Here is a 27,663-nt window from a genome sequence, read left to right as displayed (position 1 = left end):
TTACAGGCGTTTGACACATCAAATGCCTCTGAACGTATGTCCTGAATGCAATTTATTTTTTCTTTCCAAAAAATGCTTCTAAACTCAACTGCTTAGAAACTACTATGCACGACTGTGTGTACATGTACTGATAAGATAACCTAGAGGAGAGTTTATGGGCAGCTAAAAAAAAACTGCTCCTAAATGTCCGTTTACCAGCGGCAGTGTACATGAAGACTTAGTTTGCTGCACAAAATTTAGACAAGCCTATGAAATACTGGGAGAATATAGTCTAGACCAAAATTTAACTCTTTGGATGCCATAATACACACCATGTTTTGGAGGTCAAATGGCGCTGCACATCACCCAAATTTGGTGATGGTGTGGGCCTGTTTTTCAGCATACGTAACTTTTTATATCATTGATGGAAGGATGAATGGAAAATTCAGACATTCTTGATAAAAATCTGCTGCCATCTACCAGGATGATGAAGATAAAATGAGGGTGGACATTTCAGCAAGACAATGATCCCAAACACAAAGGAAACTCAATTGTTTTCAAAGAAAGGAAAATAAAGCTGCTGGAAAGGTCCAGCCAATCGCCTGATTTGAATGCAATAGAAAATCTATGAAAAGAACTAAAAGATCAGAGTGCATAGAAGAGACCCACGGAACGTTCAAGATTTGAAGGCTGTGTGGAAGAATGGGCCAAAATCGCACCTGAGCAATGCATGTGACTAGTTTCTTCATATATGAGGCATCTTGAAGCTGTCATTACCAAGGATTTTGTACGAAGTATCACATTTCAGTTAGCATGTTCAATATTCTTTCCCTGTGTCTTTCCATTTTATTACACATAACTTAATTTCTGAACCTATTTGTTTTAGTTTCTTTGTGTGTATGGATTGAATGGGTTGTTACTGCCCATGTGGTGAAAATTTCATGTCAATGACGCCTTTAGAAATCTATTTACTTTCAATGATTCACATAGGGAGAAGATCCTACACTTCGCCCAGAAGTCATCCATGGCATCCAAGAGACCTGCTATAAAATCATGACCCTATAGTACAGAGTGCCTACTACTCTGCATCGCATCTTCCCGCAAGTCCCCAGTCTTTGCTGGCGATGTGGTTTGGAGGAGGGAACGATGCTCTACATCTTGTGGTATTGCCCCAAAATCAAACCCTACTGGCTGGAGGTGGCACACAATATCAAGCACCTGAGTGATGTCACTCTGGGATCCTGGGGCTTGCTTGTTGCACTTCTCTAAGCGATCCATCAAGAAATACAAAGTCTCCCTTACCATTCAGCTATTAAATACCGCCAAGGCATGCATCCCTTTGTGCTGGAGATTGGGAGATTCCACCAACGAAATCCCTGTGGTTTCCTAAGGTGAACAAACTAAGAAACATGGAGGATCTCACTGCCACCTTGTACAGAAGGGAGGAGGCCTTTTGGGAGACAATGGCGGCCATGGCAAAATTACATCTACACCGAAGCATACCTCCGAGAGGTTGCACTGCCTGATTAATCCTTGCAGCTCGAATTACTCCCTAGTCGGGGGCACCATCCTCCTCCTTTCTCCCCCCCTCGTCACTCCTCTACAGCGCTACCCTTTTACCTACCTTTCCCCCTATCCCCAACCGGGGAGTCCTGTCCCCCCCGCCCTTCCACTCCCCCTGTGCTCCCAGTCATGGGCCGGTTTAGTCAGATTATATGAATATCCTACTTTACATCACCCGTCTGTTGTGTCACATGGCTGAGCTCAGCTGGTACTTGGGAGATAACCGTCCCAGACAGCTGTGAATGTTTCTTACTGTATGGCCTTGGTAGCTATACTAGCCATAGTGGGTTATCAAGGTAACAGTCTGGAAGCCCCCCGGTATAGCGCACAGACTGTTTCGTCACACAGCCTCAACCTCGCATGTATTCTACAGAGTGCCTAACTGGGGGAATCGATATTTGACAATGCTGATATAACATCTAACCCTGTTACACATTTCTGTTTTTATTATAATCACTCATCTTTTTTGACTATTAAATTGTATCATCTTGAAAAGAAATTAAGGAATTACAAAAAAAGAGAGAAATATATTTACCTAGAAAAAGACGTGTTCAATACTTATTTTACCCGCTGTGTGTGAATGGCCTCCAAAAAAGTTGTTCTTTTACTTGTCATGCAATGTAGTGTGTTCTGGAATGCATTGGAAATAACAGTTTGAAACTGGGCTTATGCTGCTGTACACTGAGCAAATTTCAGCTGGTTCCTAATCAACTGGCTAAATTCAATCAGTGGGTGACCCTGTCGTTGCCATCCACTCAAAGTTCTTTGTCCCCTTACACACAAGTGGAGCGAATTGGACCCTCCATTCTCCTCTATGGAATGGCGGGTGTATACAGACATGTGCCTGCTTACAATTGCTGACATCTGATACAATCCAAACGTGTTCCCCATCAGTCTAGCAGATTGGATGTTGGTTGGGTGTAAATGGGCAGACGGTCTGTTTACATCTGATCACCTGCAGAGAGAGAGCGGTCTGTCTCTGCTCTCCGCATGGATATAAGGTTTTTGACTGAAAAAAATCCACGAAGCCGGAATTTTATCCACACAATAGTGCCTGCTTCCAATCGGATACAGGCACTGTTCAGGCATTCTGAAAGCCAGTGCAAGTAAGAATAATAGCCGCAGCAGGAGCACACACTTCCATGTTTGGATGGAGGCATCTGTTGGATCTTTCAGTCTACAGGCTTAATAGAAATCTATGGGTGTGTAAATCGGCATTTCAGAAGGAAAGGTCAGAAATGGTGGCCTCCCATATTTTCTCAAATTTCCTTTTTTAAAGTGAGTTTGTAGCTACAGTTCGCTTTGAAACCAAGGCATATATGTAAAACTTTTTTGCTGCCCACACCACTGAACTCTGCTACAGAAGTCTGCAGGTAAACAGACACTTCCGGGTCCCCTGCAGCTCACTAGTTCTTCCTGCTGACTGCCATATCATTAGTGTCCTCTAGTGACATTGAGGAACCATTGAGCTGTGGAGGACCTCGAAGATTGAAACTGTCGGAGGTGGCTGTTTCCCTGTGGATGTCTGCAGAAGATTTTCTCTGTATGGAAGTGGCGTTCTGCAGTGGCAGCAGAAGGAATGGTAACTATATTGTTTCTAAAAAGCCTTGACTTCAAAATTTTGTTATAGTTACAAGGTTGCTTTTATTTCACATACTGCTTACACTGCTGTTTTCTGTGGCTCACTACCCTGCATGCAACTTGATATTAACCTGTTATGTTAGAGTAGTACATATATTCTGGATGCCTACAATGCTGTTTGGTTTTGTCGTCCATTTTTAATTCTACTACTTTCGTTTTTTTTTTTTCCATCTATCGCCCTTCCAACAGTTCCCTCTGATTACTTCCTCTACAACATGCTTTAACCTCTGGCAGTCTTTCTGTGCATTTCCACCCACTTCTGACACATCACTCACCCACCTTGCATCTGGCATCCCTGCTCTTTGCTCATACCACATCCCCTCACAGGCATCCTTTATACACAGACATTCTGTGCATGTGCCCCCTTCTGTCTTTTATGTGCCAGATTGAATACATATTCTTGTCCCATATGCATCCTGCATATGAGGAATCTGAGTATACAGAGAAGGCTTTTCTAGCACGTGTGGAAGTCTCAATACAGTTACAATCTTAAGTTCTACACCACAGTGTGCTGGTAGCATATGAAAAGTAGACCAGATAAAAACATCAACATCACATTCATTTTTCACATATTTTAGTGTAGAGTAGTAAGGGGACGGACCTCATGTCTATTTTTGAAAATGGCTTTACATTTTTAGTGTGTGTTTTTTTTTTTTTTTTTTTTTTTTTTTTTTTTTTTTTTTTTACATTCAACTGCATTGTTGGTGGGAGGGGGCATGGAGAATTTTATACAGGATAACCCCGTTTTTGTAATCGCAGCTCAAAGCATCTCTTAAGTACAATGCATCCTTTAACTAGGATCCTCATATAGCGTTATACCACAAGGTGGCAGTAATACCCCAAGCTTACATATGATAAAAAAAAAATGCTTTAATGTCTGTCAGTAGCTGCAAATGTACCAAAAGAGATATTTTTAAATGATTTGTGATTCATTTTAATTTTCTCTTTCAGGAATTGTAAATCTTCAGCAGCACTGCTTCCACTTGCCGTCCCCCAAACAATAAAAAAAACTAAATTGTTGAGTTCTTGAGTCATTATTGAGTGTTGTGCAATTATGTTTTTTTCATCTAAAGAGTTTTCCTATTTTTCATACTGTGATGGTTTTTGATATATTTTTTTTGGTAGTGGTAGAAAAACCTGGTGTATGTTTTAACCACTTGCCTACTGGGCACTTAAACACCCCTCCTGCCCAGACCAATTTTCAGCTTTCGGTGCTCTCACACTTTGACAATTACTCAGTCATGTAACACTGTACCCAAATGAAATTTTTGTCCTTTTGGCCACAATTTATACTGCTACACATCTTTGGTAAAAATAACACAAATGAGTGGATATTATTTGGTCTTTGTGAAAGTTGGAGAGTCCACAAGCTGTGGTGCGAATCGCACAAAATTGATCACATCTGATGTACTGGTGGTCTATCTAATTTCTTGTGACCCAAACAAGCCAGGAAGGTAAAAATACCCCTCAAATTACCCCTTTTTTGAAAGTAGACATTCCAAGGTATATTTAGTAAGAGGCATGGTGAGCTTTTTGATGTCATTTTTTCCCACAATTCTTTGCAAAATGATTTTTTTATTTTAATTTTTGTCCACAAAATTGTCATTGTAATAGGTTATTTCTCTCACGTGGAATGTGTGTATACCACAAATAATGCCCCAAAATAAATTCTGCTACTCCTCCTCCTGAGTATTACGATACCACATGTGTGGGATTTTTCCACAGCCTGACCACACAGAGAGGCCCAACATGCAGGGAGCACCGTCGCATGTTCTAGGAGCATAAATTACACATCTAACTTGTTGACTACCTATTACACTTTTGAAGGCCCTGGAGCACCAGGACAATGACACATGACACCGACGTGGCACTGATGACACTGATATGTGGCACTGAGGACAGGTGGCACTGAGGACAGGTGGCACTGAGGACAGGTGGCACTGAGGACAGGTGGCACTGAGGACAGGTGGCACTGAGGACAGGTGGCACTGAGGACAGGTGGCACTGAGGACAGGTGGCACTGAGGACAGGTGGCACTGAGGACAGGTGGCAGTGGGGGAAGATGGCACTGACAGGTGGCAGTGGGGACAGATGGGCACTTTATTTTCCCTTTTTTTATTTATTTTTTTACACTAACCGCTGTGAGATCTCACAGCAGTCCATCTCTCCTTCCTCACACGCTGTCTGTGTGAAGAGGGAGAGTGGCGATGAGAGAGGATCTCATAAGTTTACATATGAGATCATCTCTCATTGGGCACGCCGATCGCGCTGTAAACAGCCACTGTGATTGGCTGTTTACAGCGATCTGTGACTGGCTGTGTCCGGGGGACATGGCCAGCACAGAACTTCCCCGATGCGCGCTCGCGGCGGCGCGCAGAGGGGAAGTAAACAGGAGGACGGCCTGGCAGTTGGCGTCCGCTCTGTAGCCGTCTTTCGGCTATAGGGCATGCGCGAAGTGGTTAAAGACGGTAACCTCCGTGGTGCTAAAAGAAGTTGGGCTTGTGTGTTTGTTTTTCTTCTTCTTTTCTTTCTTTTTTTTTTTTAAATCATACTTACCTAGGTGGATGTCACTTTGTTCCCTTGCCGACTGTAAGACTAAGAACTGAGCAGTCAAAGACCACTAATTGCTCTGTTCCCAGAGCCCCATGAGCAGAGAGCAATCCACCCACCCACACGCTCACAGTAGGGGGTGAGTGCTGGTTCAGGCATGTGGGCGCATCCACAAATTGTCGCGATCTTACCCAAGCCTGAATCAGCTCTGTGACATCTGCCGACAGCAGGCTTCAGCCCGCTGTCTGCGGAAAATGGGTCACACGAGGGCAGAACGAACTGCACTCCTGTGATCCACAGGAGAAATACAGTCAAACAAGCTATGGCTGTACTTCTACTTTAAGGAAAAAAGGGCTGTCCTCTTGGCTATTCTTACACAGCCGTCTTGTTGCCTTCAGGACTGTTTATCCTTAGGCAAACTATAAAACCCAAGAGAGTGCACTGACCCAAGTGCATTACCATAACTCAGTTTTTTTTTTTAGGTGAATAAGTAACAAAGCCAAGGTTTGGCTCTGAAGACGACAGCTAGACCCCCCAAAACTCATCAGCCATTCCTGTATGCTCTGAGGTCTTCCCATACCATCAGTGGATTATGGTGTATCTGCAGGGGGGTCGCATCAGATTTTTTTTTTCTTCTTTCTTTCATGCCTGTGCTTGAAATGCGTATTCACTTGTTACTTTTTCACTTGATAAAATTGAGTTGTGGTAAAGAACTAGGTCAGCGTGCCCCTTCTCCTGTGTTATATTTTATAAAAGGCATATGGGACATGCACTTTTTTTTTTCCTAGTGACATTGGCTTGAGCTTTGTATGCTTTATGCAGGAGTTGGGTTAAAGGGTACTCTACCAAATAAACCCGCTGGTGCTTCTGTTTTGGGTGGAGTGATAAGAGATCACCTTGTTATGCAGGAAATGGTGCATCTTCAAAAAGGTGTGGTAGCCTGTGAACTTACCTTTTCCCTTAAGTTACTTGTCACTGACTCCTGTATTCTCCATATAGACCACTCAGCCATAACTTTATGACCACCTACCTAATCTTGAGTATGTGCCCCTCCCCCTCTTCACTGTTAAGGGATCTGCTACTGACACCCTGGTGCCAGCTACCACAGCATACCTTTTTAGAGATCTAGATACTTCCATACCTTGATGGGCCGTTTTAATTCCTGTAGGTTGCAAGGTGGGAACTCCATGGATCGGACACACCAGAGATGCTTCATGAATTGAGATCTGAAGTGTTTGGAGGCCAGTCAACACCTGAACTCCTTGTGTTTCTCAAACGATTCTTGCAGTGTGGCAGATCCCATTACCCTGCTGAAAGAGGCCACTGCCTTCTGTGAATACAGTTTCCATAAAGGGGTGTACTTTGACATATACCTCCTACCAAAACCCACCGGTGGTGACAATGTAATATCCACATGAAGGGCAGGACACAAGGTTCCCAGCAGAACTTTGCCTGAAGCATCATGCTATCTCTGTTGGCTTGCCTTCTTCTATTGCTCCACGGTCTGGTTCTGCTGCTTAGGTGCTTTTGGCTGTGGACATGGGTCAGTATGGGCACACTGATTAGTTTGCGGCTACACAGCCCACATACCCCCCCACCTTCAACGCATCAAGTTTAGGGACAACATGCTGCCTAGTATATCCCACCGACCTTTCAGATGCCATTGTAATGAGTTATTCACGTAAACTATCACTGGTCATAAAGTTATGGCTGATAAGTGTCCATGGGGAAAACACTAGAGATCAAACACAGCTCTGCTTTAAGCACAACTGTAAACTTTTTATTTTTTCCAGGGCTACATAAAGTTTAATTGAATTAAAAATGTCAAGAGCTGAATATTGCTCCTCCTATGGTCCAGTTATTTCAGTAAATTAGTTTGTACTCATTCTCAGCTTTGTTTCTCTGCTCATTGACTACAGTCTCTATGTTCCTGTTACTTGCTTGATATGCAACTAACCGGAAAAAATAATTGTGATGCTCAGCTACACAATCTATCTATGTGTTGGCAAGCCTAACTTGCTTTGTCAGTAATGTTTAATGCCTTTCTGCAGTTTCTCAAGTTTGGGAACAGGTGAGACTCGCCCTAATGCCATGTGTCACTCTGAGGTCATATCAGGTTCTGTCACCAACTCCTCCTGTACACGTCATGTGTGACTCAGCCAGGCCATGACCGTGACAAACCCAACTTGAGTTAACTCATTCCGTGTTGCTTCAGAGCGTCTGAAATTTCACAAAGACTTTTTGGCACACCCTTTAGCTCCTCTGTTGTCCAACTAGCATTATTTGCCTTTTTTTTTTTTATCTGCTAAAGAAAATGGGGCAAGAGTTGTATGTCAAAGTCTCTTTGCTGAACAACCTACTCCCCCCGTCCGTCACATATGTCAGCAAGGTTTTGTGGCTGCCAATAGCCTTTCCTGTTCGAAGTGAGACTTTAATTTATTCTTCCTGGTAATAAGGTTGTTGGTCTTTTCAACCACAGGCGCACAAGGTATATGCGAACAGACAAGTCTGCAGTGAAAAGGTTAACTCCTACTACCCCCCTCCTCTCCTCCTTTTGTCCTAGCTCCCTTACAGGCTGTTCTGCTTTTTCTTGGAAGGCCTCCCCCCCAGCTATCTCCCCCTCCCCTTCATTCTCCCTCCCTGCGTTTTTCCCTTTTTATGATTATCCTCCCTCCCTTCCAGCCCATACCTCTCAGGAGTCCCCACCCCTCCACGTCACAGCTAGATAGCTTTCTTACAAGGCTGTACAGCGTAAAGGGGAGTCTGACGCACAGTGTTAACCGTTTACATTAATGGTCTCTGCATTCAAACGTCTGTGTGGCCTGTATTAACTGCCCTGTGTAAATACTCAAGTGCTAAATCTACAACACCCAACGTTTATACAGCAAAGCCATTCCACAGCAATGATTCGTCAGACTAGGCAAGCACATACTGTGCTTTTGGATTAGCCAGGCACATGTACAGGAAAATGACCAAGATGATACTGTATAATTACACACATGACACACGTTAATGTAGATGCACCCTTTATCTGTGGGAGTTCCAGATTTTAGGAATTTTGTTCCTGCCTTCTATGTCATTATATGGAATGTGCACATCCTGTGTGTCATTATAACCCACCCCTGAAGCGCACACCTGAACAGGTGACAGGATCTGCTGATGACTCCTTAATAAGACTGCCTCCTGCCAAGATGGAAATTTGTTTTAAATTTACTGTTTAATGTGAAATGCAGAAGACTGTTAAAGTGTTCATAGACCTTGGCTGATTGTTTGTGTCATCCCGATGATTGATTATTCAGAGTAGCTATTATATTTTTTATTTTTAGCCTGTCATCAATAAATATAGGGGAGGGCTGATCGGCAAGACTGTTTTCCTGGCCTCTTGCTCTTCCAGGATGAAGTCAATGCAAGTCTGTTTTAGGTCACAAATTGTTCTAACGCAATGGTCTCCAAACGGCGGCTTGTTGCCTGCCTTTATCTGGCCCTTGGGGCACTATTGCTCTAATTGACACCAACAATTGGGGTGTTTTTTCTTCCACTGGTACCAATGATGGGGCACTATTTTTCCCACTGACACCAGCAATAGGCCATAGTTCCTCCGATTGATATAAACAATTAGGCACTATTCCTCCCTCTAATACCAACGAAGGGCACTATGTAATTTTTTTTTTTTTTCCCCTTCCACTCGCCACTCCAGCCCACCTGAAGGACAGTAAACAGGCCCTTTGTTTAGAAAGTTTGAAGACCCCCTGTCCTAAAGAATGATCATTTGGAGTTCGAGCATATGTACGTAATCTCATACCTGTGGGCAGCTGAAGATAAACACAATACACCATTCTTTATTTTGGTTCATTTAGCCACTGTTTTGTAGAAGGTACAACTACTGACTCTAAAGTCATCTATGGACATAGTGGAGCAGTTTGAACTGCAGGTATGATCCAACTGCTTTAACACCAAAAGAATGGAAGAGCAGGACACTGCCAAGCTTGCAGTATTCACCATGGCAGGAGAAAAAGAAAACCTGGCCTTGGTTTGGCAGCTGGGGAATAATGGCAGTTGGCACAGGCTCTAAAATTTGCCCAATTGACGTTCATCACCACATTAGGCTCAAGAGGCACCCACAGAAATAAAAATGAAAAACTACTGGATTGCGCTACTGTCACGTTTGTCTGTAGAGACTCTTAACTTGCAGGAGTATGTTTTACTAATATTTTAAGGGATCAGTGACAGTTTTGTTTATCCACCTGTTCTGCGGTCTCCCGGCAGCTCTATCATCTCCCCGCATTGGTAAACCCCCTAGGACAAAGATATGCAATTAGCGGACCTCCAGCTGTTGCAGAACTACAATTCCATGAGGCATAGCAAGACTCTTAGAGACACAAGCATGACAGGCAGAGGCATGATGGGACTTGTAGTTTAGCAACAGCTGGAGGTCCGCTAATTGCATATCCCTGCCCTAGGAGAAGAGCTCTCCCTGGGGCTTACCGCATGGGTGAGCTCCCGGGTCTGGCTTTTGTGTCCATAGACACAGAATGCCGGACTCGGCCCCAGTGCCCACGTCATTGGATTTGATTGACAGCAGCGGTAGCCAATGGCTGTGCTGCTATCAATCTATCCAATCAAGAGCCAAGACAACGGGCAGAGAGGTAGAGCGTGTCTCCACCGTGGGAACGAACAGGCTCAGGTGAGTAAAATTGGGGGACTGGTCAGTGTCAGTTTTTTCATTAAGGTGAAAAAACACGAGGGTTTACAACCCCTTTATGCCTGGTACACATGGCAAAAAAATACTGAGCTTGTGAGAAGGTCCTGTATTAACGATGTGATGTTGGTACAGCAATCTCCCTGCTCAGCTATTGTTTTCTGACAGGGGGACTTGCCCCTCCCAGAGCATCAGCCAGCGCTTGTAGCTATTGGCAGAGAGTGCTGACCGGATGCCGATCGGCTGCTGTTTTTCCAGCATGCTTGTTTGACAGAAGCTTGGCGTGAGATCAGTTTTGGTCAAGCAAGGCCCTGTACACACAGGCCTTATGTCGACCGGTATCTACTGTACTGGCTGATTTCGGCCAATAGTCGGGGCTTTAACTGATCCTCTGCATACTGTGGCAGAACAATAGCCATGGCTGTAGATATGCCTACACATACTAAAGCAGCCTTTTTACACCCAAAGCAGACGACATGTCTATACAATTTTACTTCTTTAGCCGGATTTACAGTTTTTATTTTTATTTATTTCTTGTTTCACCAAGGGTTTGAACGGAAAAAACAAAACTGCTTCCACAGTTATGTGGAGGCAGCAATCTCCCATGCTGCGCTATTTTATTCTGACAGTGGTGATACCCCCCCTCTTTGAGCCAGCTGAGTTTCGATACATACATACCCAGCTTTATTGCCCATAAAATTTGGCACTACACGTTGTTTTAGAGCAAATATTTCAAATATTAGCCTAACATTTGCTACATGATGACTATGGTGATATGTTTCCTCTTTCCTGTCTGCTGTTTTCAGTATAGCACTAATGATTTCCATAGATACACCATTTACATCCCATGGACGTGTTTACAGGTTAAAGGTCCTACAGTGATACGTATGCGCACACTACAAGCAATGTTGAAGGAACTGATACATTTTCTAGTATGTTTTTAAGATTCTGGGAAGAGATTTATTGAGTTATTTAAACTGCAATGAACTGATCTGCCTGTTGATGACCACCTATGACCAGCCTTCAGTTTCTTGTACATGAGCTTTTTCTTCCCTCTATATCATTTGCTTTTCACTTACTGAACAAGTCAGTGTGAATACAGAGGGCAACTCAAAGTAAGCCATCAAGTTTTTTCCCAGAAAGAATATAATGCTTTTAACTTGTTATAGAGTCTGACTCCCTGGTACTTAAATCTGTTAACAAAATAGCTTTTTACAATTTGAAATTATTTTGTGCATTTTTGCAAGGAACTATGATGACTACCTCCATCCCTTTTTCAGAGTGGGGAAAAAAAAAAATATTACACACACACACAAAAAACTTAATGTCAAATGTTCATCTTTTATTATAAGCTATGAGCCAGGAGCAGGGCCTCTGGCCACCCTGGTTTTTCTTTGGATGGGATATTTCCATATATGGTTGAAGGAGGAATTAAAAGAGTTTGACTAGGCATAAGTCAGCCATGAATGTAGATTAATAACCAATATTAGGAATTTTTTAACCTATGTGAACACAGGAAAAATAAAAATAGATCTTCACTCACGGAGTGCCTATGGATAAATGTGATATCCATGAACAAATGACACATAAAACGGACATAGTATATTCACTTGTAATCTAAATTAAAAAACATACATGGAAATATTTGGTAAATCAATTATATTAGAATCAGATATTCCAGATCGGATGCCAATGATTGGAACCTATTTTATTTAAATATTTATTCTAGATTTCCTCGTGATTTCATTACTTTCATTTGTCCAGCCTGGACCAAACTATTTATTTTCATGCCAAAACAGAGTAGCTTCTGCTGTAATCCACTGTAGTAGCTTGTGCAATTAACAGTAAGCAAGGCTGTTTCATAGTTAGTAAGGTTGAATAAAGACACCAGCCCATCCAGAGTGAGTGCCTGCCCTTATCCCTGTACATTGCACACTCTCATTGGTCCCTACCCTCAAGGAGTCCACAATCCAAGGTCCCCATTCATATACTAGGGCCAATTTGGGACAGAAGCCAATTAACCTACGTGCATGACTTTGGAGTATGGGAGGAAACTGCAGTATCCAGAGGAAACCCACACAGGCACAGGGAGAACATACAAACTCCAGGCAGGTAGTTTTGTGCTTGGGATTCGAACCAGCAACCCTTTTTACTGCTAGGTGAGAGTGCTAACCACTACACCACTGTGCCGCTGTATTTCAGCAACAGTGTGATAGATCCCTCCATCACTCTTATTATAGAGAGAGTTGGTTGTAATGCATCCCCACCATTTGTGTGAAGCCTCGTCATTTTTCAAAGAACACAAGGTTTCCTTTGATTGGCCAAGTTAGAGATTGTGATGTCTCTCCCCTGCCAAACTAACCCCCCCCCCCTTTTTTTTTTTTTAACCTTGGCCATTTAGAGGAAGCCCTGTACTCTCCTAAGTGGTGAAGATATAATTGACTCTTTATCCCAGAGTAGAGGAAAAGTCTATTGTACTGCTGCCAGAACACCGTAGCACATAGGCCCCTTTCACACTGGGGTGGTGCGGGCGTCGGCGGTAAAGCGGCTCTATTTATAGCAGCGATTTACCGTCGGTCTGCGGCCACTAGGAGGGCGGTTTTAACCCCCGCTAGTGGCCGAAAAAGGGTTAGCCGCGATAGGGTTAGCCGCGATGCCCCATTGATTTCAATGGGTAGGAGCGGTTTAGGAGCAGTGAATACACCGCTCCTTTCACCACTCCAAAGATGCGGCTAGTAGGACTTTTTTCACCGTCCTGCTAGTGCACCGCTCCAGTGTGAAAGCCCTCCGGCTTTCACACTGGAGTGAACGGGGCTGTTTTTTTCAAGCGCTACACAGGCACTGTTTTAAGCGCTCTAGCGTCTGAAAACCACCCCAGTGTGAAAGGGGCCATACTGTACGTAGCGCAAGCTTTTACAGTATATTACAGCCTAAACAGCAGCCAGCTGGAAATGTAATAGTTTTCTTACATATAAACCGCTAAATACCTTTTCTCATCAGCAGTATATAGCAGCCTTGTGCCTTCTATCAGTATCTGGTTAAAGCTTGTATGAGGAGTTACTGCTCTAGCTATCCTATGAGGAAGCAGGACCCCTGACCCTCTGTCTGGATGGTGCTGATTGGCCCTGTGCTGATCACATGTATTCTCCAAAGAAAAACCTCTCTAGCAATACACACCAAACTGAGCATGTGCAGCTTGTCCCCCTACCCTCTAAAGATGAATTGGGGACACTGGAAGAAGGTGAGGAGACGGGATCAAACAGCCTTTTTACACAGTGCAGAGGATTAACCCCTTAGGTTCCACAGTGAATAGAACAAGCATGCTTTACTGCATATACAGACTGATTTTACTGTTGTGGGTTTAGTAACACTTTAATGGCTCGTTCACATTTGAAGTGCCTTTTGAAAAGCGATGTGTTGAATCACTCCTCAGAGGGCATTTGACAGGTCAGGAGGTGATCTGTTGCTTCCTCACTACCTGATTTAACTCTGTAAATCGCATGCAGTTGCGGGACAGTTGTGACATGGCCCTATAGACTTGCATGGGGCATTTTCTGTGGCAGTTACACCTGCCAAATGCGTCATGCTGTTACATTTTTGCGGCAAGCACAGCACCATGGAGTGTGTACAGTCCTGAGCAGCTGCATGTCTTAATTTCAGAGGCTGGTAGGCAGTTATGCACAATGCCTTAAAAAAATAACTTCTGATACAGGGTGCTGTCTTGCATGACCACCTGTATAACTGTTCATTTAGTCAAGGGAATCGGAGAAAAGCATGTATTGGCAATCCCCACCTGAGAATGCCATCCCCCTGGTTGTTTTGCTGATCCTTTACCTGAAGTTATTTCCGATCCACTGCCCTGGAAATTACTATGCAGGTCAGGCATTTAGTTCCCTTACATCATGCTTATTCTAGGGTTGTGAGTTGGTATGAAAGCCAAGAATGACAGCCGGACAATCTACTTGTTTCTCTCACACGCACAAAAACCAAAAGTTATAACCATGTCCAGATCTGCTGTCTGCTTAGTCTGACAAGCTGGTATTGAGTAGTAAGTGTAGGCTGAAGAAATGTTTTACCCTGTAAAGACCATTCTATGGAGAAGTGGTCATTATAAGGACATTATATTCTTAGTTTGTAGGAATTGGATGGTGCCTATACAAAATGTAAGCAATGTCTCCAGCTAGGAAGTGTCTTGTGACTGGCACACATTCAATACATGGTTTCCCATACCAGTAACCTTTGTTTCTGGACACTTTACTTCATTTAAACTGTGCTTCTAAAAGGACAAGAACTTGTAATCTATCAAAACTCTATATAAATATGTATGTAGGTATACAAATCTCTTCATACTTTATGACGTGTTCTTCCAGTATGGTATACGCTTGTTACTGAAAGGGTAATGGTGGGGGAGAGCCAGATCTGTGAATGGATGGGCTGCCCAAGCTGGGAAAGTTGGACAGAATATCACTCGGGCCTTGTATATACACGTTTCAGTGTGTTTAAGAACAATGAGGGTTATTTATGAAAGGTAAATCCACTTTGCACTGCAAGTGCACTTTGTAGTGCAGTCGCTCTAAATCTAAGTGGTAGATCTGAAATGAGGGGAAGCTCTGCTGATTTTATCACCCAATCATGTGCAAGATAAAATGCTGTTTTTTATTTTCCTTGCATGTCCCCCTCGGATCTACAATGACTTTACTTCCAAGTGCACTTGCAGTGTAAAGTGAATTTTCCCTTAGTAAATAACCCCCAATGCTTTCAATAGGCTTTTAAAAAGCATTGGTAAAGTTGAACAGCCAACTATAGAAATTTATCTGGCAGTGGGACTTCCTCTGCAATGCAGGGTTTAAATATTCAAAGGGGTGATGAGTAACGTGAAATACCTTATTCCTCAGAGAGTGAGGAACAAGATATTTCACTTAATATATAACCCTCTAGAGTAGACAACATTAATATTTAAACCTTGCTTCGCAGGAGGAGTCCCACTGCAAGGTAAACGCTTGTGCTCTGCTTTGACCCAAATATAGCCTGGTACACACGGGCCTGTTCAACAGAAGCAAGCCAACATTGTGTACACCAGCCTGTCCAACAGAAGCCGACCAGCGAACGGGCATGCTGTAAAACTAGCATCTGACCAGTGCTGGCAGCCAATGGGTGTGATCACTGACCAGTGTAATTTTGCAGGGGGGCAGTCGCCCTGTAAGAACTGTTGTCCTTATCGAACTCTTCCAGTTTTTTTTTCATTCAGCCCGCTGGGTTGAACAAAAAAACACTGATATCATCATTACATACCCAACAGTTGTAGAGCCGCAACCAGTCAAGTGCTCAGGGAGGAATCCTACAGGAGTCAGGAATAGGGTACGTATTTTAATCAGTTCTTCAACTCCTAGACTAAATGAGAAGTTAATTTTTAGGATTATCGCGATAACCACTAGTAATAATCACTGTCTTCTTCCGGCGGGGATGGCAATGGGGGATACTATAGTATAGATTGTGTAGAGCCGCAACCAGTCAAGTGCTCAGGGAGGAATCCTACAGGAGGCAGGAATAGGGTACGTATTTTAATCAGTTCTTCAACTCCTAGACTAAATGAGAAATTCATTCTTAGGATTATCGCGATAGCCACTAGTAATAATCACTGTCTTCTTCCGGCGGGGATGGCTTCCCATCGGGAGATTAAATACAATGGCTCATTGGGAGGAATCCCCCTGTCAACACTGTCTGTGTTGATTGGGGAGTCAAGCAAATATCTTTCCTCGTGGTTGCAGAAAAGAAATTTGCTCCATGTATGGCTTATGGCCATACATTGAGCAAAGGTTCTTTTCGTGTGAAACACGTCAACTGATCATCATTGCAATTTTGTATGGCCCATGACAAATAGGAAATTTCTACAGCATATTTTGGATTTAAGTGTGCCATCAATCTTTTCTTTTCTTGATAATGCTTTTGCTGATGAGCCGGGATTAGCACCGTGGATTGGTTGTGTCCATTTTTTGCCTGATGCAGTGTGTGTACCCTTGTTCTGTTTCATGAGAAGAATGGGGATATAAATAAAAATAAAATAAGGTATGCAAATAATGGAAAACTGTGAATTATTTAGAAGTATCAGTTTGTATATTGTCAATATTAAAGGAGAAGTCCAGCCAAAGCTTCTTTGGCTGGGCTTCTCCTATGGGTCACAGGAGTGCAATCTGTTTTGCACTCCTGTGACCCGTTTTCAGCAGAGAGCGGACTGAAGTCTCTGTTGACATAGTTACGTAGTTGGTGAGGTTGAAAAAAAGTCCAACCTGTGTGTGTGTTATTTATGTCAATATTACATTGTATATCCCTGTATGTTATGGTCGTTTAGGTATCTAATAATTTTTTGAAATTATCGATGGCACACAATCAAACTTTTTAACAACAAATATGCAAATTAGCTGTTTTAAGGCAACATCCAACTGTGTGTATGCTCCATTGGACAAACTTTTTTGGTTTTCATCAGACTTTTGTTGGCTGTGTGAACAGACAAACTTTTTGACAACAAGTCCAATGGAGCAAAGTCCGATTGTGTGCACGCAAAACCATCGGACTTTTGTACAAAGTACAAACACGCATGCTCAGAACCAATGTAAAAGATCGGACAACAATACAGAAGTTGAGCAAAGGGTGGTGCTGGAGTAATTGAACGTCCTCTTTTTATTTGTTGTCAGTACGTTGAAATGTCACTACGTTCATGTTTGTTGCCTAAAAAGTCCGATCGTGTGTTTGCAATACAAATTTACGGACAACACCTTTTGTACAAAAGTCCACGGGAAAGTTTGTACAAAGTCCGATCGTGTGTATGAGGCTTTACAGTAAAGAACCCTCTGAACAGTTTAAGGTTAAACCGCTTCTCTCTATTAATTTTAGGAAAAGTTCATCAGTATGGTATTTGTACATTGACGTCACAAGAAACCAGTCCAGGCTCCGCATTATCCTGACAATGGAAGTCTGGATCTGCCAGGTGCCTGGACTAATGCCCGTCTCAGCGAGCCGCTGAGAATCTAAGACAGCCGCTCTCCACCCCTCCACAGCTCAGCGCTCCAGTGAGTATGGAGGAGCAGAGCGGAGAGATGCTGATTGACAGTCAGCGATGCTCGATCGCTCGGTTGTCAGTGTAGAGGTGTCGGGGGACAGATGCAGCATCCACCTAGGTAAGTATGATGGGGGGAAAAACCCCAAACCCATACTTTTTTCTTTTAAGCTTGTTTAAAACTGCCTATCTCATCTTTATGGTAAGGGTGACGTTCCTCTCTAACATATTTGCATGTTATTTACCTGTAAAAGCTTCCCTTGTGAGGACATCCAAAAGGACTGGGAGTGCTTCTAAGTGCCAGCATCTCGGATGTGATGTCATCAGAACCAACGGAGATCAGAACTGTCACTCCGTCACAATCTATACTATAGTATCCCCCGTTGCTCTGAGTCCAGCAGCTGCATGGAGAATAATTAGAGCCTTCCAGAAGAGGGGTGGGGGCTGTTCTAGTGAATTGACTCTGCTTGCAGATGTCAAATTTACTAGCAAATTCAAAGGCAGGTTACAATCAAATCATTTTTTTTTCTATAGAAAGGAAAAAAAAAAACACTGCAGATGAGCATTTAAAATTCTTGATTTTTCTTTTCTTTTTTTTCTACAATTTTTTTAAGTGGGTGACAGGGTCTCTTTCCTATCCCATTAGGACGTGTTTCATTCTACAGGCATACCCCACTTTTAAGTACACAATGGGGTTTATTTAGAATTTTTTAGAATCAGGCTCACTTCTGCATAGAAACCAATGAGCTTCTAACCTGGAAGCTCATTGGTTTCTATGCAGAAGTGAGCCTGATTTTGCACTTTCCAGCTTTAGTAAATAAACCCCATTTTGTACTTAAAAGTGGGGTATGCCTGCATTCTGTTTGGAAGTAAAGACTGCTTTAAAGGCTTTCAAAAAATTGCCTGAAAGCTTTGCAGATGCTTTGTAAAACTTGCTGTACAGTGCTGTTTCAAAGCCTTACAAGTTCATTTTTTAACATACAAGACTATACACAGTAAACAGTTTATGTATATTTTGTTTCATGGTTGGATTCTTCCTGAGAACTTGCCATCGTTCCTGAAAGCAACTATAACAAAAAAAAATTCTAAATGTGGAAATAAACTAGGAACTATTGTAGCTAGCATGGGTGTGCCAGGTGCCAATTCCCCCCTACTGCCCTGTCTTTTCCCCCTTTTGGCACCCCCACTCTGCAGTGCCACTCTGCTCCTCCCCTTGCTGCTGCAGGGGGATGTTTCGGGATGGGGAGTGGGGGAAGGGGCTAGTAAATATGTAATTTACCAGCACCTTCCTTTTCTAAATGAATATAGTGAACACATTCGCTCACTGTGTCCATTTATAACTGAAGAATAGTAAACTGTATACTATGTTTTAGTTTGTAAATGAACAAGAAGCCGCTCAGCACCAAGCACTATCCTGTTCATTCACTGTCCTGTGCAGCTGAGGCTGCAGAGAAAGGCATGTGTGTTTTGGGGTGCACACCCTAACGCAATAGGCTGTGCACACCTATGGTAGCTAGACACTAGCTAGAAGCTGATTGGTTGCCATGCATTGCTGCTTCAGTCTTTGTAAATTTCCCTCAGTGTGTATTTAATCTTTCCCTATGTTATAATAGACATAAACAGTGATGAACTTGGTAAACCACAGCTGTATCCTAACATGGATTTCTCTGCCTAAAAGTTAGAGGGGTGAATGGGTACATGTCACATTTTTGTTGGTAAATGTCACACTGACCTAGGTGATGGATTGGCAGGTCTATAAATGAATTTTTAGTGTAAATGTCAGCTCTCTGTAGTGCAGGATGTTGAAATTCCGACCTTCCTGAAAGTATCCAGTCTGACGTTCAGAGAAAACCCTTGACGTTGGGAAAAGGTAGGGGGAGGGGTTGTCTTGCACATTTCACAAACACACTGCCAGAACACTGTAAAGCATAAGGGAAATTAGAAGAAAAAAAATGGAAACACTGCTGAATTATAAAAATAAAAATGGTTATCCTTACAGCATACAAAATGCTTAGCTGACTATATATATGTTCTCCTTTTTTGTAAATACGATTCCCAAAAGAGAAGCCAATTTTGTTTCCTTTTGTGTGTATAGAAAAGTTGTGGAGTCCAGTTACCAACTTATATTAACTGTTAGTGGGTTACAAGGACTGTTTAAAATGAATAGACATTTAATAGAAGACTATGGTTGTTATTTACTAAAGGCAAATCCACATTGCATTGCAAGTGCGCTTGGAAGTGCAGTTGCTTTAAATCTAAGGGGTATATCTAAAATGAGGGGAAGCTCTGCTGGTTTTATCATCCAATCGTGCGCAAGCTAAAATGCTGTTTGTTTGTTTTTTCTTTGCTTTTTCTTTGCATGTCCCCCTCAGATCTACAGTGACTGCACTTCCAAGTGCCCTTGCAGTGCAAAGTGGATTTGCCTTTAGTAAATAACCCCCAATGCAATATACAGAGCATTGCATGGAGTGTGTTGGTCCAGAATATGTAGTGTGCAGCTTATGGAATGTGACAGTCTCAAGTATGTAATATACAGTGCAGAATGTGGATTGTGGAAGTCCAGAGCGTGTCATCTACAACAATGTTTCTCAACTCCAGTCCTCAAGTACCCCCAACAGGTCATGTTTTCAGGCTTTGCATTATTTTGCACTGGTGATTTTATCAGCTTCATCTGCCTTAGTAATTACCACAGCCGTTTCATCTGAGGTAAATCCTGAAAACATGACCTGTTGGGGGTACTTGAGGACTGGAGTTGAGAAACATTGATCTACAAGGCAGTCAACATATGGAATGGGATAGTGGCAGAGTGCATGGGGTGTAATGATCTTGAGCATGTAATGTACAGTCAAACGTATGGAGTATGCATGTTGTTTAGTTTGCCATTCAAGAATATGCTAAGTTAAATAAAAAATGTGAGAGGTGGGAGGCCAGGACGTGTAACACATACTATATTACCAAAACTTTTGGGATGTCTGCCATTACACGCACATGAACTTTAACCACTTCCCGACCGGCGCATGCCTATGTACGTTGGCAGAACAAAGCCCAGCCTCCCACAGAAACAGGCCCCTAGAAACCCTTAACCCCTACACTGCCACCCCCTGGTTAACCCCTTCACTGCCACTGTCATTTACACAGGAATCAGTGCTATACATTTGTATAGCACTGATTGCTGTATAAATAACAGTGGTCCCAAAAATGTCCGATGTGTCCGCCATAATGTCACAGTCACAATAAAAATCGCTGATCGGCGCGATTACTAGTAAAAATAAAAATTAATAAAAATGCCATTAAACTATCCCCTATTTTGTAAACGCTATAACTTTTGCGCAAACCAATCAATAATCACTTATTGCGTTTTTTTTTTACCAAAAATATATGCAGAAGAATACGTATCAGCCTAAACTGAGGGAAAAACATTTTTTTTTTTTAGATATTTTTAGATATTTTTAGTCCAGGAGTGCATTTGTCAAGGGTACCTAACCCCACAAATGCACTTCTGGAAGAATGGTCAAACATTCCCATAGACACACTCCTAAACCTTGCGGACAGCCTTCCCAGAAGAGTTGAAGCTGTTCTAGCTGCAAAGGGTGGGCCAACTCAATATTGAACCCTACAGACTAAGACTGGGATGACATTAAAGTTCATGTGTGTGTAAAGCATCTAAAACAGAAAAGTGTGGCTGATTCGGTCTACCACTTGTATGCTGCCATGTTGGTGCCAGGAAAGCAGAAAAGTATATAAATTACTTACCATAATTTTCACCTGGTGCCAATCCATGGCAACATACTTGTGGGAGAGCAAAAAATCCTATAGGAGTATATATCCAGTTTCTGCTTTCTTTTTGAATTCTATTTTTACACAAGCACTCACTCATTAACGCTTTTTAGTGTACTGAAATTATGGTTTGATTTTGGCACTTTGCTTATCACCTGCATATTATTATACACTTGGCAATTATCCCCATTGAAACAAAATCTGTTACATTACCCTCAAAAAGTATTTGTGCATGAGGAGCTTGAACATTTGATTTTTATATGAACTCCAGGTCTCAACATTTGACCATCTAAGCACAGCATGGGTTTCTCCAGCCTTGAAATCGGACCTGGAACGGTGAATAGAGACGCACCGGACGCCTGCTGTGAGCCACTGCATGTTCTAATGTGAACCCAGCCTGAATGTATAGAAGTAGGCAGTAAGTAATTTAGCACTCTGCCTAATGACAAGTTATACATTAAATAAATTCAGGGCAGATTCACTTAGTAGATTGGTGTTCTAAATTCTGAGTCTTCCACCATGGGCTTGTAAACACAGCTTTTTATCTTGCTTGATTTCCTAACATCCAGATTAGAGGTGTTTTTGGATACTTTTATGCTCTCCTCATTCAACTATAAGGAATGGTTTTAAAAGAACAAAAGATGTGAGGACAATCAATGCAGTTGGTGTTGGAACCTACAGAAATTCCTAAGCCCTTGTACACACGGTCGGAAATTCCGACGGAATGTGTCCGATCGGACCGTTTTGTCGGATATTCCGACTGTGTGTGGTCTGCATCGGACTGTTTCCGTCGGAGTATCCGACGGACCAACTTTTCCAACTTGCCGGTAAAATTTTCCATCAAAATGCTCCGATTGGACATACTCCGATCATGTGTAGAGAATTCCGATCGGACAAAGTGCCACGCATGCTCAGATCAAATTCCTAGACCAAAGCTATTGGCTACTAGCGTGAGCGTAGTCCCGTCCTAACGAAATAACGTAATCACGTCGGATTTTCCGATAACTTTGTCCGACCGTGTGTATGCAACAGTTTCGGACAAAATTCGTCGGACAAAATCCGACGGATTTGGTTGTCGGAATCTGCGACCGTGTGTACAAGGGCTTACAGTTCTAGACTCATTAACATGCTTTGTTTATTTAATGCTGGTGCAAAGACGGTGCTTTAAAAAATAAAAAAATCAGTAAAATAAATTTCTTTATCTTGCATTAAGTGACAATGTTTTATATTTATGAACTGTGGGTTTTAATGTCATCTGCAAGAGATAGCATGTTAAGCACAAAAAACAAGTCTAGTCTCACTTGGTGCCACAAGGAAGTTGGATGTATTTCTCAGCTTTGCTGTTTGTTCAAAACTTGCTTGTGAGGATTCTTCTTCCTTCAGTCAACAGCCGCAGGTAAATTCATGTTTGATTGTAAAAAAATGGAAGTCTCTCCAACCACCAACTGCAACTTTTTTTCTGAATTGTTGTAATGTTTGGTGATCTCACTGCGACAGACTTGTAGTAATAAGATTCCTGCAGAGGCATGCCTGGCTTGGAACTGGCTGAGTTGCATCTCCACCCATCTCTCTGTGACCAATACTGTTTGGCTTTTCTGTTGCTGAGGACACAGCACTTCTGTAGCAAAAATGGCTCCACAGCCTGACCGTCCTGCCATGCCCTAAGGTTGTGGGCCTGGAATGTCACTTACTGTAGGTTTTTTGCTTACCCCACATTGAAGTTGGATATGACACTTTCTGAGGCTCTGTACCCTCTTTGGACATTGCTATGTCTGGTACTGAACAGAAGGTGGTTTGCTATGTAACTGCTGATGAGACTAAGCATTCTCCTTTTGGATTGCTCCGGTAGCATTGTACAGATGTTTGCAGCTGTAAGTGTACATCCTGTGACTTCTGTTATGTGCTATCCATGGTGCTCACCTTGGCCGAGGCTACTCCTGGCTTCCTGCAAATCCTATCACTAACTTCCATATGGCAGAGGCCCTTTCCTTTGCCACCTAGGCCTTTATGTTGCAGCATACACAACTATTGTCACAATCTGCTTGTGAAAGTTGTGCTTATCTTTCAGCAATTCCTCGGTGGAGTCAGACACCGTTGACTGACTACTTTGAATCAGCAACAGGCACACCCATGGCAGAGCTCTCTGTTGTACCCCGCCATCTCAGGGAGGATGACCCACAGCCTGATTTTCAGTTATTTGCCTTAACCAACCAGAAACCCATGCTAGCCTCTCTCCTGAGGCAGTTTATACTACTTTAAATCTGAAGGATTTCCCAGTTCATCAGCCCACTAAGGTGTTCCCTCTGCAGACAGTTTTCACACAGTTTGGGTGTGTTTTCTTTGTTTTGAGCAGGAAAGTGTTATCAGATCCTGGTGGTTCCATAGAGGTATACACTAATGCATTCTTATTTTACCCAGTTGTCAGTGTCCCCAACTCCAGTGGTTTGCAAGTCCAGACAGCTTGTGACCAGACCGTTTGGTGTGTCAGTGCAATTCAGAGTGTTTGCCAATGTGTTAGGTACATTAATGAATCTCCTGTAATTCCTGGTTATTGCAATTGTGCTTCACTGGTCAGTCTAGGGGAGAAACCTTCTCCATCTTCATTGGGTCCCCTTCTCCAGGGAGAGTCTCTGGTTCCAGTGCACCTCGGTGGTATAGTGTATTCTTTTCAGAAGTGACTGTCACTGTCTCCCTGTGGTTTGCAAGTCCAGACAGCGTGTGACTATATTCATCAGTCTACCATTTCTGTCTGGGCTGTTTTCTGATGTGTTGGATTCTATACTGGATCTCCTGTGATTTCAGGTCATGAGAATGGTGGCTTCCCTGCTTGATTGCCTTCTTAAGCTTTAAGCATCAATGGATATCGTCCTTGCGGTCCATCTCTCTGTAGATACTAAAGGAATACAACTGGATGCCCTGCCCTGACCTGCCCTCCGAGTTTCATATTTTGCCACCATTGGTTTTTCCATTAGAAGACCTAAACCCTGTGGCTGGTATCGTTTTATTCCAGCAGCTCATAGTAAACCATTGACCTCAAGTTTGAAGACTTGGTTAAATACATTCTAGGTGGTGTTCCAGGAGTATCCTTTTTAACATCGATCTCCTCCAAGGCTATCCTCTCTGAACAGGAGAGTTCTATCCAAAATTCTCTGCATGGCATATTGCAGGGTGCATTCTTTGCATGGGATATTGCAGGGTACAAAAATCTGCATTGAATATTGCAGGGTGCGTCAGCTGGTTTCCTGGGTCTGGTTATTCCTATGTGATAAGTGTTGCATATAACCTTTTTCTAATAGTCAGAGGTTTTTCCTTCTGCAAGTGGAAAGTAATTATGGTGTCGACAAGGTCCTAGGCCTGCAGAGGAGTTCTGGACACCTGTGCTGTTCAGGATCGTTGATTACATGTGGTAGACCTGTGAATGGGTGACCTTATTCTTGATCTTCACGGTTTTGTTCCTAGGGCCCTTTAATTTGAAAAGTGTTTATCGCAACAATTTAGGCTTAGCGCCTTGTCTAAAACTCCCAGTTCAGTATGTAATATACCTAGTGGTATGCCTATATTGCGTCCTCTCCTTTTGTTTAGTCTGTTCAGTTTTTCCCAGGTCTGGTTGGGCCATTTCTTATCCTATTGTCTATACAAGGAGGCTTACTGGTGCCTTCTTGGTCTAGTTTTAATTCCTCTCTAGGATGCTGCCCATAGGTTGATTTTGGCGTTAATGGTGTGGGCTCTATCTGCTACAGTTCACAAATGGTTTAATACTTCCTCTTCAGTGGCTTCACCATCATCCATTATGGTGTATACAGTGTTTAAGGTTTACCACTTCCTATTAGACCTAACTGTCAAGTTACTGATGAAACTTGGGTGGCCTGTCAGTCCTCTGTACCTTTGGGTCTGTGATTGCATCTTGGGCTTGACCCAGATGTCCACTGAGTAATGTTTGTAGAAGTTGGTTTGGTTGCAAGTAGGTGGCTAGGGAGCCTCCCCTTAGTTTGCTGCTTGGGCTCTGTGGTTGTTGGGTTACCTGCCCCCCTCTGTTTTATTTTGTGAACTGCTTGCAGATGTGCCATGATTCATAAATATAAAAACACTGTATCCCTCAATTTGAATTGTTGTACTAGCCATACAATCTCTTGTGTGGACTCCATTAAGTGACACACTGCCCTTTTCTCCTGTGCTCTAGCTTGCCATGGTTTTTAATACAGCTGGTTACAACTGAGCAGGATGAGTAATGGTTTATGGGCCTTAGGGGCTGGCCTTTGTTTTTTCGTGTCTAGCATCAATCTCCTGCAGTATAACCCATAACTACCATAATATAGGTTTTAGGATTTTAGACCATTTTTATCCTTGGTGTATTCATATGAAGTAGGGTACATTTTAATCTATTTTGTTATATTTAAATATAATGGAAATTACAATATTTGTGAAAGATACATTTCAAATATTTGTAAAAATGTTTTGGATTAGAGGTATTAAATAATGTGGAGAGACTGAAAGGGTTAATCATGAAGAGACGGAGGATGTTTTTTTGTATATATGGTTGCTATAATGGCAGTACAAGCACCCCTAGTGATGAAGTCGTAGTTTGATGAAACATGTTGAAAGGGAGCAGTTTGTGACGCCGTCAAGTCCATCTGGAATTAACCAGCTCATAATGCATAGCGATAGAGGCGTTCAGTAAAGTGTTTGTCAAACAATGCTGTAGAGTACATAGGAATGTGAGTTGTTTTTATAATAAAGGAATAAAGCGAGTGGATCAAGCTAAAATGTGAGTGTTGACCAACTTACAGATAAATAGTCAAAATCATCTGATGAGAGCAAATCTTTTAGGATGTGCACTGTGGTGAATCATTTACGAAATTGGTGGAGAACACAGAATAGTCATTAAAAAATGTTTACCAACATCTTGCATTAGGCACTATATTTCCAAATACACTGTTTCAAAATGGGCTTTTTTTTTTTATAACATTCATAGTTTTTAGACACACTGGAAACATAGGTTGCTGCAAATCACAGCAGCGGAAATCTTCTGATTCTTGCTGCTGCTATGAGCAGCTAGGTGCAGCTGTTGGGGGGAAAAAAGAGTAGTGCAATATGGTATTTTCAGTAGAACAAAAACAATACAGCAAAGTGCATCAAGTCTAATGAGTAAAGCTGGGTATACATGTACTGAAATTCAGCCAGTTCTGCAGAAACTGACAAATTTTGATCTGTGTGTAGTCATGTCTGTTCAACAGCATTCAGTCAAGCATGCCGCCAATGGCTGTAGCACTGATCAGTGTATTCTGACAGGGGACAGTTCCCCCTATTAAAATACGATAGAACAGTTGTGGAAGATCCCTGTATCCACATTGCTTGCTTGGATGTGGGGCTCTATTCATTTTTCATTACAACCCACAAGTTCAACAAAAAAAAATCTGTGTGTATACCCTCCTTAAGTGATAAAGTAACAGCTGTACAATTGTTTAGTCATATCTGTAACAAATATGATTTGCATGGTTTACAGGCATAGGGAGAAGTTGGGCAAGGTAGGGTCAGGCTACTTGATAGAATGAGATTTGGAAAGGATCGGGTCTGGGGAAAGGTTAAGAAGGTTTAAGTGTCTGGGCAGGCAAGGGGACTAGTGTAGATAGTGGTGGAAGGACTAAGGGGAAAGAGGAAAACCAACAGTCAGCGTGGAAGATGGGAGGAGGACGGGAGGGAAAAAAATAGGAGTAGGTAGTGTACACCTCAGGTGGGAGTCTAAGCATAGTTTGGCTTAGGTATCGTCAAACAAGAGAAATTTGGCTATCTCCAAAAAACGTAAAATCAGTCCAGTAGAACCAAGTCATTCTGTGAAAGTCGTGTTTATTTTGGGAGGAGAGAATAAGATCTTCTATTCACCTGATAAAATTCACTCTGCATAGCCTTAGAGCTCTTGAGGGAGGGTTGTGGTCTTTCCAGTTTAGGGGGGTGCAGAATTTGGCTGCATTCAAGAGGTGCTTAAGGATAGACTTGTATGATTTGGTGGTGATGGAAGAATAGTGCAGCAGGAAAAAGGCTGGGTATCTGGTATAGTACATTTCTGAGAGAATTCTCTGACCTTAGTCCAGTAGGGTTTCAGTCTTTTGCAGGACCAAAATATATTGTCAACATTACAACACCAGCAAGCACCAGGGGGGCCTGGATAAAATTTATGGAGACTGTTGGGGGTTTAGACAACAATAGGAGCGCTGTACTAGAGCTGGCCGATTTTTTCTGAAAAAAAAAAAAGAAAACTCGATCCACGATTCGAATTGAGTTTTTTTTTTTTTTTTATGGACACTGTGCCGGTCCTGAGGAGCTGCGGGCAGAAGTTTTTAGGCGAGGCCGTGGCTTTGGCCTAGTCCACGGTGTTCGGCCTTGCGGACTAGGCCAAAGCCGC

At 42.5% G+C, this 27,663-nt stretch overlaps 1 protein-coding gene across 1 annotated transcript in view; it reads left to right on the top strand.

Annotated features, from left to right (window-relative positions):
- The window catches only part of ATP5F1D (ATP synthase F1 subunit delta), a 40,161-nt gene extending 35,956 nt beyond the window's left edge, over positions 1-4,205 (top strand). The window contains exon 5 of the mRNA XM_077476048.1: positions 4,135-4,205. The gene's annotated coding sequence lies outside the window, so the exon portion shown is untranslated. The remainder of the gene's footprint in view (positions 1-4,134) is intronic.
- Positions 4,206-27,663: the final 23,458 nt, after the last annotated feature.

This window comes from Lithobates pipiens, unplaced genomic scaffold (genome assembly GCF_037356315.1).
Source record: "Lithobates pipiens isolate NorthernLeopardFrog02 unplaced genomic scaffold, aLitPip1_a1.2 Scaffold_13, whole genome shotgun sequence".
NCBI lineage: Eukaryota > Metazoa > Chordata > Amphibia > Anura > Ranidae > Lithobates > Lithobates pipiens.
The sequence above is the reverse complement of the archived record's forward strand: the minus strand, read 5'-3'. Positions and strand labels throughout refer to the sequence as shown.